This window comes from Petromyzon marinus, chromosome 21, assembly GCF_048934315.1.
Source record: "Petromyzon marinus isolate PM22_M1 ecotype Great Lakes invasive population chromosome 21, UKy_Petmar_22M1.pri1.0, whole genome shotgun sequence".
NCBI classification, from domain to species: domain Eukaryota; kingdom Metazoa; phylum Chordata; class Hyperoartia; order Petromyzontiformes; family Petromyzontidae; genus Petromyzon; species Petromyzon marinus.
Window position 1 is genome coordinate 5,266,489 of NC_133687.1, and position 15,773 is coordinate 5,282,261.

At 54.7% G+C, this 15,773-nt stretch overlaps 1 long non-coding RNA gene across 3 annotated transcripts; it reads left to right on the forward strand.

Moving 5' to 3' along the window:
• The first annotated feature begins 4,857 nt into the window (after positions 1-4,857).
• Positions 4,858-15,772, forward strand: LOC142925552 (uncharacterized). 3 transcript variants are annotated; one of them, XR_012942494.1, is made up of 3 exons: positions 4,873-5,160; positions 10,077-10,245; positions 14,961-15,772. It is a non-coding gene; the product is annotated as an uncharacterized LOC142925552 (long non-coding RNA). The 3 variants fall into 3 exon arrangements; XR_012942492.1 differs by having other exon boundaries at positions 4,874-5,166; XR_012942493.1 differs by lacking the exon at positions 10,077-10,245 and having other exon boundaries at positions 4,858-5,166.
• Position 15,773: the final 1 nt, after the last annotated feature.

Consider the following 15,773-nt stretch of genomic DNA (forward strand, 5'->3'; position numbering starts at 1 on the left):
CCTGGGAATCACTCTCCTGGAAAGGAATATTCAACATCGCGTTGCCAGGTATGCTGTGTATACGCTCGTTAAGCCCCAAAATTAACCGGTGACGAGCTCCCCCGAGGTCGACTCAGCTTGACATACTCCCTGGTGTGATGTGTAAACATCGCCACTGGGGAGACAAAGACGGCCGGCCATGGTGCGTACCAGCCACCCCCCTCCTGTGCCGTGCCGGCCTTCAAAGGTGATTGCTAACAGCACTTGCTCCAACAGTCTGTTAGGGCTACACGAGGGGTCTTTGTCCTTGTTTTTGTCCTTGTTTTTACGTGCATGTCTCTGTGTGTGTGTGAGGGAGACGGTTTAGTGCTGCACTACGAACCCGACCACCCGAGTTCGATTCCCGCTCACGGTCAACACCAGTGACGATTATCTGAACTGATACTGGGGCTTCCCGAGATCGACTTAGCCTTAAACGAGTACCGGGTGCGCTGTGTAAACGTCGCCACTGGGGAGACAAAGGCAGTCGGGCGTGGTGATGGCCACCCACCCCCTCGTGGGCCGTGCCGGCCTCTTCATAGGTGATCTCGAAAGCACTTGCCACACACAGCCCGTCAGAGGCTACACGGGGGATCTTTGTCTTTGTCTTGCAAGAGAGACGCGGATCAGTGGGGTGTGACTGCTGCCTCCGCTGTCTCCCCTAGCGTGCAATCCCCGGGATTAGGGAGCGAGGAGAGTGAGAGGGGTGAGGGTAGGGAGAGAGATGAGAGAGATAGGAGAGAGAGGGGAGAGCGACAGGAGAGGTCGGAGAGAGAGACACGATAGAGGCGAGCGAGAGGGGAGGAGAGAGCGAGAGGGGAGAGAAGCTGCACATGCGCACATATTTGTCACGTGCACCCCAGGTGTGTACTCACGTGAGCGCACGCGCGCTCATGCGTGTCACCTGTATGTACATGTCGGTCAATCAGTCACAAGGAACTCGCTGATCTTGACAAATCGATCCCCGAGCCACGTCGCGCCAGGAGAACACGGGCGCCCCCTGCTGGCAGCTGGGCTCGATTCCCGACTTGGGCACATGTCTGCGTCGGAGTTTGTGTCCCCCCCCCACCTGTTTTGCAGAGTGAGCGTGTGAGTGGACATAGTCCCATAATCGGTGAGCACCTCCGGCAGGTGAGGCTGCGTTGGTTGGGTCACGTAGCCCGCAAGTCCAGCCACTCCATGCCCAAGCAGCTTTTGTTCGGCCAGATAAAGGGGGCTAAGACGGGCACGACACGGGCCGGAGTAGAGGTGGAATGATGGAAGCGGTGCAGGAGGATGTGGAGCTGAGTGGACTTGCCAATGACTGGTACCAGTGGTGTCAAGATCGGCCTCTGTGGAGGAGAGTCGGGAAGGACGCTACTGGGCAGTTGGGAGGCAGTCGCCCTCCAAACAACAGTGGAGGGCGGAGAAGCAACGCTCACAACAACGAACGTCGTACCAGGCGGTTGAAACGCGAGGTAGCACAATAGGGAGCACAGTTCGCGCATCTGCCACTTATCTCAGTCAAGCCATGGCATGTGTCTGTTCCTTCACCTGTCAGCGAGCCTTCGACAATTCACATGGCCTCAAAGTGCACTTACCCTGGCACAGAGCGCCGTGGTGACATCACCGCTACTTCGTGGCAAGCAGCGCCTGTTGTTGTGTATCTTTGGTTTCCGTCTCCCATTGCTAAACCCACATACCCAGTGGAATTGCTATCGGCCAAATCACATCCCCAAATGGTGACCTAAAATTCTTCCCTGCAAATCTCTCAACTGGGATTTCACATCAGAAGCAGCAGCAACATTGCCACTGATACTGTGATAAACCCGACAGGACCCTCCTGAACACGAGTCCCGAGACTCAAGTGAGGCTTTACTGGGTGAAAGAGCAGAATGAAAATCATAAAAAAATTATAATCCGTGCAAGGGTTGGTCACGGGGGAGGCAGGAACACTGGGAGTGTTTGTGCACAGAGGTAAACCACTTGGATACAGAGTGTACTGAGTGCGCTTCTTAACACCACTATCATCATCACTCTCGTTAAACAGTTGCAAAGATCATACTTTCGCCCACAGAGAGTTGATGGGCCAGGGAACGGAGGAGAGATTTAAACCCATCTTATCAAAGCCGCATGTATCTAGATTTGAAGCTTTCGTGACTGCAGGAATCCATACTCTCTGGTTCTTTCGGTAAAGTCACGTAGGTATAAAATAAAACAAATCACGACGTTTCGATTGCAACACAAGCAATCATCATCAAGTGGGAAAACCACAGTAAGAAAATGTTTTGCTGAAATGGGAAAGAGATGCCGCATCTATGTTATATTTGTAGCGTGTGTCCATGTCACCCCCTCTCTACACCCGATCTACCCCTAGAATGTTGGTTACTATTTCCCCCCCCCCCCCCAGAAAGAACAAAGCCATACCCTCCCTCCCCACCCTGTCGGAGGACCCCCCTCTAAGGTGGGGGGGGGGGCACCGACAATGGTGTTCTCAACCATTCCTAGACTTTCTGTAAGTGCTAGACAGCTCCCTCCCTCTTCCCCCTCGTGCGGTTTTTAATGTCTCCCACCCCTCTCCCCAGAAATCCCCGGCGCGTTGTACCGGATTTGTGTGCGTATGCCTCAATACAAAACATACTAAAAATTAAATAAACTGTTGCAAAGATCAAAAGCCCCAAAATGCACAACGTAATACATATACATACGTATGTGCTCGACGACACACAGCTGATCAGCGAGCCCACCGCCCCCACCGCACTACCGGTTGCCACTACATACAGCTCATCAGCGAGCTCATCGCCATCACCGCACTGTCGGCTTCAACTACACACAGCTCATCAGCGAGCCCGCCACCACCACACTGCCGGCTACCACCACAGCTCAACAGCGAGCCATCCACCACCACCACACTACCGGATTCCACTACACACAGCTCATCGGCGAGGACACCAGGTGCACGAGTGGAGGAGACTCGGACATTCCTCCTGTGGGCCACTCTGGCTACGAACACCACGGCCATTGACCCTCGCACAGCTACACACACGTGGAGGCGTGGATGGGTAAGTAGGTGACTTGGCGAGTCGTTGGTGAGTACGGGAGTTGGTGGGCGTGAGTAGGTTGGTAAGTGGATGAGTGGGCGAGTTAGTGAATGGATTGATGAGTTAGTGGGAGAGTGAAGGAGTGGGTGGGTGAGTGGAGGAAGTGAGTGGGTGGGTGAGTGGAGGCAGTGGGTGGTTGAGTGGATTAGTCGGTGGTTGAGTGGAGGAAGTGGGTGAGTGAAGTGGATGGATGAGTGGAGTGGGTGGTTGAGTGGAGGAAGTGGGTGGGTGAGTGGAGGAAGTGGGTGAGTGAAGTGGATGGATGAGTGGAGTGGGTGGTTGAGTGGAGGAAGTGGGTGGGTGAGTGGAGGAAGTGGGTGGGTGAGTGGAGGAAGTGGGTGGGTGAGTGAAGTGGATGGATGAGTGGAGTGGGTGTTTGAGTGGAGGAAGTGGGTGGGTGAGTGGAGGAAGTGGGTGGGTAAGTGGAGGAGTGGGTGGGTGAGAGGAGGAGTGAGTGGAGTAGTAGGTGGGTGAGTGGAGGAGTGAGTGGAGTAGTAGGTGGGTGAGTGGAGGAAGTGGGTGGTTGAGTGGAAGAAGTGGGTGGTTGAGTGGAGAAGTGGGTGGTTGAGTGGAGAAGTGGGTGGGTTCTATCTGCAATTGACCAACTCTCAAATTGAACGGCGAAATCATAACTGAATCTCCAACAGTTTATCTTCATTTGGCCACACGAGATTGAAAACCAATATGCTGACCACACACGGTCAGACGGATGAAAAACAAACCACGTGTAGCTTTTGTTGAGCCAAATGCTGCGAGATCACGGTCTTCCAAGGAGGCCGATGGGATGTAAAAAACACTTTCTGTACGTGGAGAGTCAAATATGGGGAGGAGGCGAACGATGTCTTTGTTTTCAGCTCTGAACCGACACGAAGCCATCAACTCAACACGTCACCTCCCGCCTCACTTGCAAGCCTCATCATGGCAAACCGTTGCCTTTGTTCGATGGCTGCTGAGGCGGGGTGCTTTCTCTTTACAGGCGACACGGCTACCGTGGGCGACGTGAGGTGAAGCCGCGTGGGGGAAAGAAAAAAAACCCGTCCGGGGAAGAGGGAAACTCGCCCCGGCACTACTCGGGTCAGCCATGACACCAACACCGACCAGCTAACAACAGCCCTAGCAATGGGCGAACACACAACACTGGATGCCGTGACTACAGCGGGGAGGCCGCGTTGGCTCTACAGCCGTGCTATTGCTGGTGGCAATGTCGTGGTGCCACGGGGGCCGTGGTCCTGTGCCACGGGGCCTCGCCCCTGCGCCTGTGAATCCCACAACAACAACGGCCGGGCACAAAATGGCGGCGCTGCCCAGTGCCTTCCTCACTTGCGGCCTCTTTTGAGCCTCAACCTGCGGGCTTTGCGGGCTCCCTTCGTCAAATGTGCACTGCCAAGTTGTCGTTCCACGCTTGGGAGACGTGAAAGACTGCAAATTGCGCCGTTTAATCGCTCCAATGTCTCGGTGAGGGCAAAAAAGTGACGGCCATTGGCACCAACGCAAACGCCTTCTCTTTGCCATTTGGGGTCTTGCTCCCTTCGATCACGTGACCGGGCACGCTGCCCACCTTGTGATTGGTTGCTCGGGAGGGCGGGGGGCGGGGGGAATCACGTGATACGAATTACTTGCCTCTGATTGGTCATCCTGGGCTTTGAGTTTGCACTTTCCGGGGCAGAGAGTTTGCATTGGGAGAAACCAAGTAAACCCCATACAGGGAGGGGGGGGGTATTGTGGTCTGTGTGCCGGGGGTGCCGAGTATTGGGTAAGTTTGGCTGCAGGGACTTGGCCACCCCTTCCTATCCGGACGACTTAGTCTGGTCAGGGCCGACATATACAGGCAGCGCGGCCGCTCGCCCGCACAACGAGGGAGTTTGTGACGAGGACGAGTGCATCGTGGCAACGTTAAGGGGATCCTGGCCCTGGTGCCGAGGTCTAACCGGGGTCTAACTGGGATCCCACAGGGCGCCGGTGTCCTCTGTGCACCAGGAGAAGGATGCAAAGGGTCGGGCGGAGCAGGTGAAATGTGACCTAGACCCCCTCCCCGTGGCCCGCACAACACCGGACACTGCAGGTAAAGGTGAGTGTGCAAGGTGCGTTTGATAATGGGGTGTGCACAGTGTTCGGAGGGGTGGATGAGGTGTGCATGCATGGATATTGTGCTGCATGGTCCGTGTAATGAGTTGGGTGTGTGTTTGTGTGGCGTGTGCATGCGTGGTGTGCGTTGGTTTGGGGGGGGTTGTGCGCCTTAATAGATCGTCGCAAACAGAACGTATACCCCAACAGTCTGGGAAAGGCTGTATGGGTGATATTTCTCTGCATCGGGTGTGTGTGTGTGTGTACGTGGAGGTGTCTATTCATGAACTTTGTGAATGAGATATGTGTGTATTGGTGGGTGTGATGTGTGTGTCTGGGTGTGACACCCACTCCACACACACACACGCGCGGTGGGGCGGGGGCTGTATTAGGTGTGCATGTGTGGCGTGTGAGGTGTGTGTGTGTGTGGATGGAGGGTGTGTGGTGCTTTATGTGTGTGTTATGCACGGTGTGTGAGCGTATACACCCATGATACAACGTTTAATTCAAAAAGTTTGTTTGCCACAATCTGTCACTTTCTCCCATCACCAGCCATGCGCACTCCACTGCTGGGTGAAGGCAGATGCCAGTGGAAGTTTAGCAACGAATGCAATGGATTTTAAGAAACCTGTTCCCAATGTTTCACCTGCCGTGCCGTGAGATGAAATTGAGCACAGTGACCTCTGGATTGCAAGGTCAGCGTGCTGCTGACCACTACCCCACAGCGGCAGTGTCCCTCTAAGTCTGTGGGTCTCTGTGTGTGTAAGTCTATGGGTCTCTGTGTGAGTAAGTCTATGGGTCTGTGTGAGTAAGTCTATGGGTCTGTGTGTGTAAGTCTATGGGTCTCTGTGTGAGTAAGTCTATGGGTCTCTGTCTGCGTAAGTCTATGGGTCTCTGTCTGCGTAAGTCTATGGGTCTCTGTGTGAGTGCGTCTATGGGTCTCTGTGTGAGTGCGTCTATGGGTCTCTGTGTGAGTGCGTCTATGGGTCTCTGTGTGCGTAAGTCTATGGGTCTCTGTGTGAGTGCGTCTATGGGTCTCTGTGTGCGTAAGTCTATGGGACTCTGTGTGCGTAAGTCTATGGGTCTCTGTGTGCGTAAGTCTATGGGTCTCTGTGTGCGTAAGTCTATGGGTCTTTGGGTGCGTAAGTCTATGGGTCTCTGTGTGCGTAAGTCTATGGATCTCTGTGTGCGTAAGTCTATGGGTCTCTGTGTGCGTAAGTCTATGGGTCTCTGTGTGCGTAAGTCTGTGGGTCTCTGTGTGCGTAAGTCTGTGGGTCTCTGCGTGCGTAAGTCTGTGGGTCTCTGCGTGCGTAAGTCTATGGGTCTCTGCGTGCGTAAGTCTGTGGGTCTCTGCGTGCGTAAGTCTGTGGGTCTCTGCGTGCGTAAGTCTGTGGGTCTCTGCGTGCGTAAGTCTGTGGGTCTCTGCGTGCGTAAGTCTGTGGGTCTCTGCGTGCGTAAGTCTGTGGGTCTCTGCGTGCGTAAGTCTGTGGGTCTCTGCGTGCGTAAGTCTGTGGGTCTCTGCGTGCGTAAGTCTGTGGGTCTCCGCGTGCATAAGTCTGTGGGTCTCTGCGTGCGTAAGTCTGTGGGTCTCTGCGTGCGTAAGTCTGTGGGTCTCTGCGTGCGTAAGTCTGTGGGTCTCTGCGTGCGTAAGTCTGTGGGTCTCTGCGTGCGTAAGTCTATGGGTCTCTGCGTGCGTAAGTCTATGGGTCTCTGCGTGCGTAAGTCTATGGGTCTCTGTGTGCGTAAGTCTATGGGTCTCTGTGTGCGTAAGTCTATGGGACTCTGTGTGCGTAAGTCTATGGGTCTCTGTGTGCGTAAGTCTATGGGTCTCTGTGTGCGTAAGTCTATGGTTCTCTGCGTGCGTAAGTTTATGGGTCTCTGCGTGCGTAAGTCTGTGGGTCTCTGCGTGCGTAAGTCTATGGGTCTCTGCGTGCGTAAGTCTATGGGTCTCTGCGTGCGTAAGTCTATGGGTCTCTGCGTGCGTAAGTCTATGGGTCTCTGTGTGCGTAAGTCTATGGGTCTCTGCGTGCGTAAGTCTATGGGTCTCTGTGTGCGTAAGTCTATGGGTCTGCTGGAGTCTCGGATAAGAAGGCGAACGAGTCAATTGTATTTACCGCTCCTAGACCGTGGTCTGTGTGTGCGGCAAATCGGTAATAGCCGTTTTTTTATTTGACCGGGTTTATTGTGCAGCTAGGGTTGTTTTTGAGACCACAGTCACGTACCCCAGCTGTTGAGAATCTGGATTACGGAGCTATATAGCTCTTTCAGAGGCGACCTGCCCAATGAAGTGGCTTATGTGGGAATGTATAGCAGCAGACAAATACACTAAAAAGCATGTTTTTTAATGTGGAGGGAAAATCCGGAGGACCCAGAAAATTCCACGCTACCATCGGGCATGACATCTCGCCACGCCGGTGCCCTGGTGAGGGGGTCTCAGGGGTTCAGCAAGGGGACCCAGGCAGGCACACATGTACAAACATGGCCCGTATAACCTTTAACAGACTGTTGGGGCAAGTGCTGTTAGCGAATAGCACTTGCGAAGGATGTAAAAGCACACGAGGAGGTAGGTGGCCCAACACGTGTGTACACACACACACATGTACACACAGGTGCATAGAGATAGACGCATGCACAGGTGTGTGTGTGTGTTTCTGTGTATGTGTGAGCCAGATATACACATACGCGTGTACTGAGGTACACACATCCCCAGGGGTGTATCTGGGTGTGTGTGTGCAAGTCTGTGCACCCAGGCATTTTCACCTGCTCCCTCAGGTACAAAGACAAAGATCCCCCGTATAGCCTTAACAGACTGTAGGGGCAAGTGCTGTTAGCGAGCACCTATGAAGGCCCGAACGGGACACGAATGGGTGGGTGGCCATTACCACGCCCGACCGCCTTTGTCTCCCTAGTGGCAATGTTTACACACTGCACCAGATACTCATTTGAGGCTGAGTCGACCTAGGGGAGGCCTGGGAACGGTTCAGATAATCGTCACTGATGTTGGCCATGAGCGGGAATCGAACCCGGGTCACCGGGTTCATAGCGCAGCGTAGCGCTAACCGCTACACTACCGCTCCCCTCGGGTACACACACCTGTACACATCCAGTTACTCGCACCTGCTCCCCCAGGTACACACACCCAGTTGCTCACACCTGCTCCCTCGGGTACACACACCCAGCTACTCACGCTCGCCCACGAGCCCTTGAGCACATTCTTCTTGTTGGTGTCTGGGGAGTGGGCAGGTCGAAGCCTGTGGCTGCTCACCACAGGCATTCCCACTGCGGGCGTGGGTGCAGGCGTGGGTGCTTCTGTGTTGTTACTCCTGTGGTTACGCATGGCGCATGTGCGTGAGTTGAGTTTGTCAGTCATATAATTTACCCCATTGCACCTGGGTTTGTCCCGTGACCTGCCAGAGAAGCGAGCCGTCTGCACGTCACGTGATGGCCTCACAATGCACCTAGCCTGGTACAAGTGCTTTGGTGACATCGCCGGCAACTCCCATGGCGAGGCTGTTGTGTGTTGTAGTGTTGGTTGAGTGTGTGGGTTGAACGAGAGGAGTGGTAGTGTAGCGGTTGGCGTTCTGCGCTACGAACCCGGGGACCCGAATTCGGTTCGCGCTCATGGCCAATACCAGTGTTGATTATCTGAACGGGTCCTGGGCCTCCCCTAGGTCGAATCGAAATTAGTACCTGGTGCGATGTGTAAACATCACCACTCGGGAGACAAAGGCGTCTGGGCGTAGTGCTGGCCACCCATCCCCTCGTCGTGTGCCGTGCCGGCCTTCATAGGTGCTATTCGCTAACAGCACTTTCCCCAACAGTCTGTTGAGGCTATACGGGGAATTTTTGTTTTGAATGTGTATGATGAAGGTGAGCAAGTGATTTATGGGTGTGTGAGTGCGGTGCTGTTCCCGTGTGAGCGAGTGTGACGTGGTGGTGGTTGCTGCTCTCCAAGTCGCATGGTGATTTGTAACGGGATCCGTGAGGCAGATGCGACGATTTTTCACCCAGGGATAGCCTCGTGGAGTCTCATGACTCTTAAGGAGAGTCCTGCCAAGTGGTCGCAATAATCTCAGTTTGCGCGAAAATGTTGGATTCTTGTCGCCGGCAAACAATGGCGAATTATGTCATGGGAATCTTTATCGTCCACTGCGAGTGGAGCACTATTATGGTTTTACAACCGCAGCATTAACCAGTGGGCTGTTGCATTCGAACCACGAACCTTTGCAACGAGCGGCGATTGCACCACCGCTGTGCTGCGTCACTGCCCCACTGCCCCCGAGTGTCAAGACTTGGGTTACTCGGCGTGACGCCGGGTGACTAGGCGTGACGCCGGGTGACTAGGCGTGACGCCGGGTGACTAGGCGTGACGCCGGGTGACTCGGGGTGACTCAGCGTGACGCCGGGTGACTCGGCGTGACGCCGGGTGACTCGGCGTGACGCCGGGTGACTCCGCGTGACGCCGGGTGACTCGGCGTGACGCCGGGTGACTCGGCGTGACGCCGGGTTACTCGGCGCGACGCCGGGTGACTCGGCGCGACGCCGGGTTACTCGGCGCGACGCCGGGTGACTCGGCGCGACGCCGGGTGACTCGGCGCGACGCCGGGTGACTCGGCGCGACGCCGGGTGACTCGGCGCGACGCCGAGTGACTCGGCGCGACGCCGAGTGACTCGGCGTGACGCCGGGTGACTCGGCGCCGGCGCCGGCGCCAGCGCCGCGGGCAACACACCGGTGGGCTAAAGTAGTGAACTATTTTGCCTTTTGTCAACGTGACACTTTTTTAGCTGATTGGCCGTGTCGGGTGGTGTGGAGGGTTACGACACATTTATAAATAACGCGATCTAACACAAAAACTTTTATTATGAATTACATTTGCACTTTAACGTTTTGCCGCGCACACGGATCACGTCTAGAGCGCGGTTCAACACGACGAGTCGAGCTTCTTCGCTGAGACGTGGGGTGGCAGCTGTCACAGTGGGGGAATGGTGACTGCACGGAGACCCACAGACTGAAATAGAGGGACACGTACACAGTGGACTCGCAACCTCGGAGCACTCAAGTTCAATTCCATCTCCCGGCACGGCAAGTGTGACAGTGCGGACAAGTTTCAGACGTGACCGCCACGCATTGGCAAACGGCGGTTGTGTGGTTGGTGGGTTGTGTGGGTGGTTAGTGTGTGTGTAGATAGTGATTGTGTATGTGTGCGGTTAGTGGGTTGTGTGGGTGGTTAGTGGTGTGTGTGTGTGGTTAATGGTTTGTGTGTGGATAATGATGTGTGTGGTTAGTGGGGAGCGGTGGTGTAGCGGTTAGCGCGCTGCGCTACGAACCTGGCGACCAGGGTTCGATTCCCGCTCACGGCGAACACCAGTGACGATTATCTGGACTGGTCCTGGGCCTCCCCTTGGTCGACTCCGCCTCAAATGAATACCTGGTGCAATGTGTAAACATCGCCGCTAGGGAGGAAAAGGCGGCCGGGCGTGGTGTTGGCCACCCACCCCCTCGTGTGCCGTGTCGGCCTTTATAGGTGCTCGCTAACAGCACTTGCCCCTACAGTCTGTTAAGGCTATATGGGGGATCTTTGTCTTTGTGTGGTTAGTGGGTTGTATGTGTGGGTGGTTAGTGGTGTGTGTGGTTATGGGCCAGATCAGCTCAATAACAACGGTAGGAGGCTGCTAGATTTTTGTGCAGCCCATGGGCTTGTAATTACCAACACGCTGTTCCGGCATCGGCGCATCCACACAACATCATGGATGCATGCCGGGTCCAAGCAAGAACATCTGCTGGACTACATAGTGACGGACCAGCGGATACAAGCCCATGTCCTTGACACCAGGACCTACCGTGGAGCTGATCTGCCCTCTGACCATCGACTAGTCATCTGTAAGATGCGCCTGCCATTCTTCCACTCCGGTGGTGGGTGTACACCCAGGACCCCATTCTGACCTAAAGTGGCCTGGTCTCAGTTATCTGATGAAAGTTGCAAGCGAGAATTTCATCATCGCTTGCGGTTGGGATTGGCATCGTCCCCGACTCCTCCTGATGTCGAGGGTAAATGGGCGAGGTTTAGGACTGTGACTCATGCAGCTGCAATGGCTGCTTTAGGTACGCGGTCCAGACCTCCCCAGAGACCCTGGCTGACAGAGGAGGTGTTCAGGATGGTTGAGAAAAAGCGACAGGTCCACTGTCATCGGCTACAGAATCCCACGTCAGAGAATGAGGAGGCTTACCGCAGCCTTCGCTCGGAGGTTCGGAGAGCCGTGAGGCGCTGCAAGGATGGGTGGTGGTCGCAGGTTGCTGAAGAGATGGAGTCTGCCTCAGTGGCCCGTGATCACAAATCTCTATTTAACTCCATCAAAAAAGTAACCTGCAGCGCCACACCTATTACCATCATTAGGGGAAAAAACGGTGATCCAATCTCCGACCCCCAGGAACAGGTTTGCAGATTTGCTGAGCATTTCTGTGAGGTCCTGGGGGAGGGAAAATCCCTCAGCCAGGAAAACATCGTGGCACAAAGTGAGGATGACCCTGCTGAGGCTGCGGTGCCTCAAATATTGGAAGAAGTCACCCCCTGTGAGTGGCTGGCTGAGGTGCCATCTGTTGAGGAAGTACTGAAGGCGATCCGGAGTCTGAGACCAGGAAAGGCAGCGGGCAGAGATGATCTCCCAAGCGAAATGCTGAAGGAGGGTGGCGTTTGTGCACAGACTGCCCTATATGATATAACAACAGTCTGGACCACTGGACGGGTTCCGCAGGATTGGAAGGATGCCCTGGTGGTCCCCCTTTTTAAGAAGGGGGACCGCACAGACTGTAACAACTACAGGGGCATCTCACTCCTCAGTGTGCCGGGAAAGGTCCTGGCAAGGATTATTCAGCATCGCCTTGCCAGGCACGCTGAGGAGAGGCTTGCGGAGCCCCAATGCGGTTTCAGAAAAGGGCGGTCCTGCACAGATGCCATATTTTCTGTCCGTCTGCTACAGCAGAGGTGTAGGGAATTCCAACAAAACCTACATCTCTGCTTTATTGACCTGGTCAAGGCCTATTATACCATCAGTAGGCCTGGGCTCTGGGTCGTTCTTCGTGCTTTTGGAGTACCTGACCCTCTGCTCACGATCATTAAGGACCTTCATGATGGTGAGCGGGCCCGGGTAAAACTACGTGGCTGGGAGTCGGAGCCATTCCCTGTACACCTTGGGGTGCGACAGGGATGTCATCTGGCTCCCACATTATTTAACATCTAGTTTGACCACGTAGTTCGTGAAGCCTTCAATAGCTGTACCGGGGGAATCTCCATATGGTACAGATATAATGGGAGGCTGATTGATGCCCGGGTGCGGTCAAGGGATGGCTCCCTATTGCTCAACCACGTTATGTATGCTGATGATTTGGTAATAGCTGCTCAGTCAGAGGAGGAGTTGGAGACGCTGCTGCTGAGACTAAGCACCTGCCTGGGTATTTTGTACCATCGGACACTCCGCCCCCACAACTACCAATCGGTGATGGGGCAGTTGTGGAGAGAGTGGAGAGTTTCCCATACCTGGGCAGTGTGCTTATGACTGGCTCCAGTTTAACAGCAGAGGTCTCACTCCGAATCAGTTGAGCGGCAATATCTTTTCATCGGTTGCGTAACGCTGTGTGGAAGCTACCTGGTCTGTCGCTACGCACTAAGCTACAGGTCTTCTCGGCCACGGTCATTCCCTCCCTTCTCTACGCTTGCGAAACGTGGACCCCCCTAATGGAACATCTTCGCCGGTTAGAAACATTTAGGCGGGCCTGCCTACGATCCATCCTGGGTTTAACCAGACTGGATTGTGAGGAGCTCACAAATCCTTGAAAGATCTGGGCAAGGTCCCATCGGTGAGCTCCTCCGGCAGGCAAGGCTGCGATGGCTGGGTCATGTAGCCCGCATGCCCAGCCACCGCATGCCGAAACAGCTTTTGTTCGGCCGGATTGAGGGGGCTAAGCGGGCGCGGCATGGGCTAGAGAAGAGATGGAGTGATGTGGTACAGGAGGACGTGGAGCTGAGTGGACTTGCCGATGACTGGTACCAGCGGTGTCAAGATAGGCCTCTGTGGAGGAGGCTCGTGAAGGATGCTACTGGGCAGTTGGAGGTAGTCGCCCTCCAACAACAACGGAGGGCGGAGGAGCGACGCTCAGAACAACGAGCGGAGCGCCGGGTGGCTAAAGCACAGCAGGTTGGCACAGGTGGTGCATCAGCCAGTGATCTCAGTCAGTCGACCCGTGGCACCTGGGTCTGCCCCGTGACCTCCTGCCAGCGGGCGTTAGACACTTCACGTGGCCTCAGGGTGCACATAGCCTGGCACAAGCGTCGTGGTGACGTCACCGCCACTTAGTGGCGAATGGCGGTTGTTGTTGTGTGGTTAATGGTTTGTGTGTGGTTAGTGGGTTGTATGTGTGGGTGGTTAGTGCGTGCGCGCGAGTGGTTTGTGGTTTGTGTGGTGGTTCATAGTGTAACGGTGGCACAGTGGTTTGTGCACTGTTCCAAACCCGGCGATCTGAGTTCGATTCCTGCCCACGAACAACAACATTGGTGACATGTATCTGCACCTGTCATGGGCATCCCCCTAGGTAGACAAAACCTTAAATACTACCTGGGTGCGGTGTGTAAGCAACAGCACTCGGGAAATAAAGGTGGCCGGGCGTGGTGCTGGCCTTCATCTGTGCTTTCCAATATCACTTGCCCCAACAGTCTGTTAGAGCTATACGGAAGGATCTTTGTGTACGCGCGTGTGTTTGGTGAATGTGTGTGCGTGTGTGGTGATGGACGTGTTTTTTTTTGTGAATGGTTTATGCGCGCGTTCGTGCCAAACCGTTTCCCGCAAGCCTGTTTTCTCATCCCGTTGTCATTCTCTCCCTACCGCAGGAATGTGTGTGCGTGTCTGGTTGCGCGTGTGTTTGCATGCGGCACGTGTACGTAGGGCTCTTTTAGGTGCGGTTTAATGGTAATTCAACGGGCGCGGCACGGGCAAGAGAAGAGATGGACTTATGCGGTACAGGATGTGGAGTTTATTGGACTTGCTGATGACCGGTACCAGCTGCGTCAAGATCGGCATACGTGGAGGACTCTACTGGGGAGTTCGAGGCAGTCTCCCTTCAGTTATAACGGAGGGCAGAAGAGCAATGTTCACAGAAGCGAGCGGAGCGCCGTGCGGCTAATGCGCAGTTATCCGTCAGTCGACCGATGGCACTCGGGTCTGTTCTGTGACCTCCTGCCTTTGACAGCAGGCCAATGACACAACATTGCCTCAAAGCACACCTAGCATGGCATAAGCGCGTGGTGACGTCACCGCCACCGAGTGGTGAACGGTGGTTGTTATGACTGTTTGTGTGTAGATGTATGGCTGTGTGCTTGTGTAGGGAGCCGTAGTGTAGCGCGCTGCACTACGAACCCGGCAACCTGGGTTCACGGCCAACACCAGTGACGATTATATGAAACGGTCCTCGGCCTCCCCTAGGTCGACTCAGCCTGAAATTAGTACCTGGAGCGGTGTGGAAACATCGCCACTGGGGAGACGAAAGCGGCCGGGCGCAATTCTGACCACCCACCCCCTCGTGTGCCGTGCTGGCCTTCATAAATGCTTGCTGACAGCACTTGCCCCAATAGTCTGTTAAGGCTGTAGGGGATATCTTTGTCTTTGGATGGATGTATGGGTGTGTATATGCTGGCTTTCATTGGTGCTTGCTGACGGCAATTTCTCCAGCAGTCTGTGTAGCCGACATGGGGGATCTTAGACTTTCTGTGCATGTGCCTCTCCATGCGCGTCTCTGTGCGCGGACAGGACGCGTCACGGCCAGGGGAAGGACAATGGTGGCCGATGATCGCGGCTTGGAGTGGAACGCGTTCCAGAGGACGTCCACAGTGGAGATGGAGCGACAGAGAGAGCCTGTGACTGAGCTGTGAATCCACGTGTGGAGTCCGTGCCAAGGGCCCCATCTAGAGGCGCACGGAGGTCATTGCCAATGTGATACGCGGAATGTGGTATGTGAAACTAAACAATTTGATATTTTACCAGGTAAGGCCCACAGAGCTAAATAGCTCTTTTTCAGAAGTGACCTGGCCCGAAATGATAGCTCAACAGAGGCTGTGGAATTTCATAGCAGCCAAATATCCTAAATGCATGTTTATCAATGTGGAGGGAAAAATCTGAGGACCCGGAGACAAATCCACGTGACCAGAAAGAGAGAGAGAACATGCGAACTCAAATATACAGGTGTCAGGTTCAGGATGGAACCCACGAGCACCTGTATACCAGGCGAGGTAGTTAACATCTCACAGCCGTGGCACCCCTGGGGAGACAAAGGTGGCCGGTTGCGGCCTTTGTAGGTGCTACTTGCCAGCAGCACTTGGGCCTAGCAGTATTAAGGCTATACAGGTGATCTTTGTTGTGACCTGTAGTGTGGTGGTCGAGTGGGTAATTTGTTGTGGTGGATAACTGCGGTGCGATTGACACCAGTGTCGTGCTGACCAAGTCATCAACATGGGAGGAGGAATTGAGCGGAGTTAACGGGAACAGTATTCGTGGTAGTAGCCATGGTCGAGTAATGAGGCGACTAACCGCCAATGTTTGAAAATAAAATGGCTTGAGTGTGAC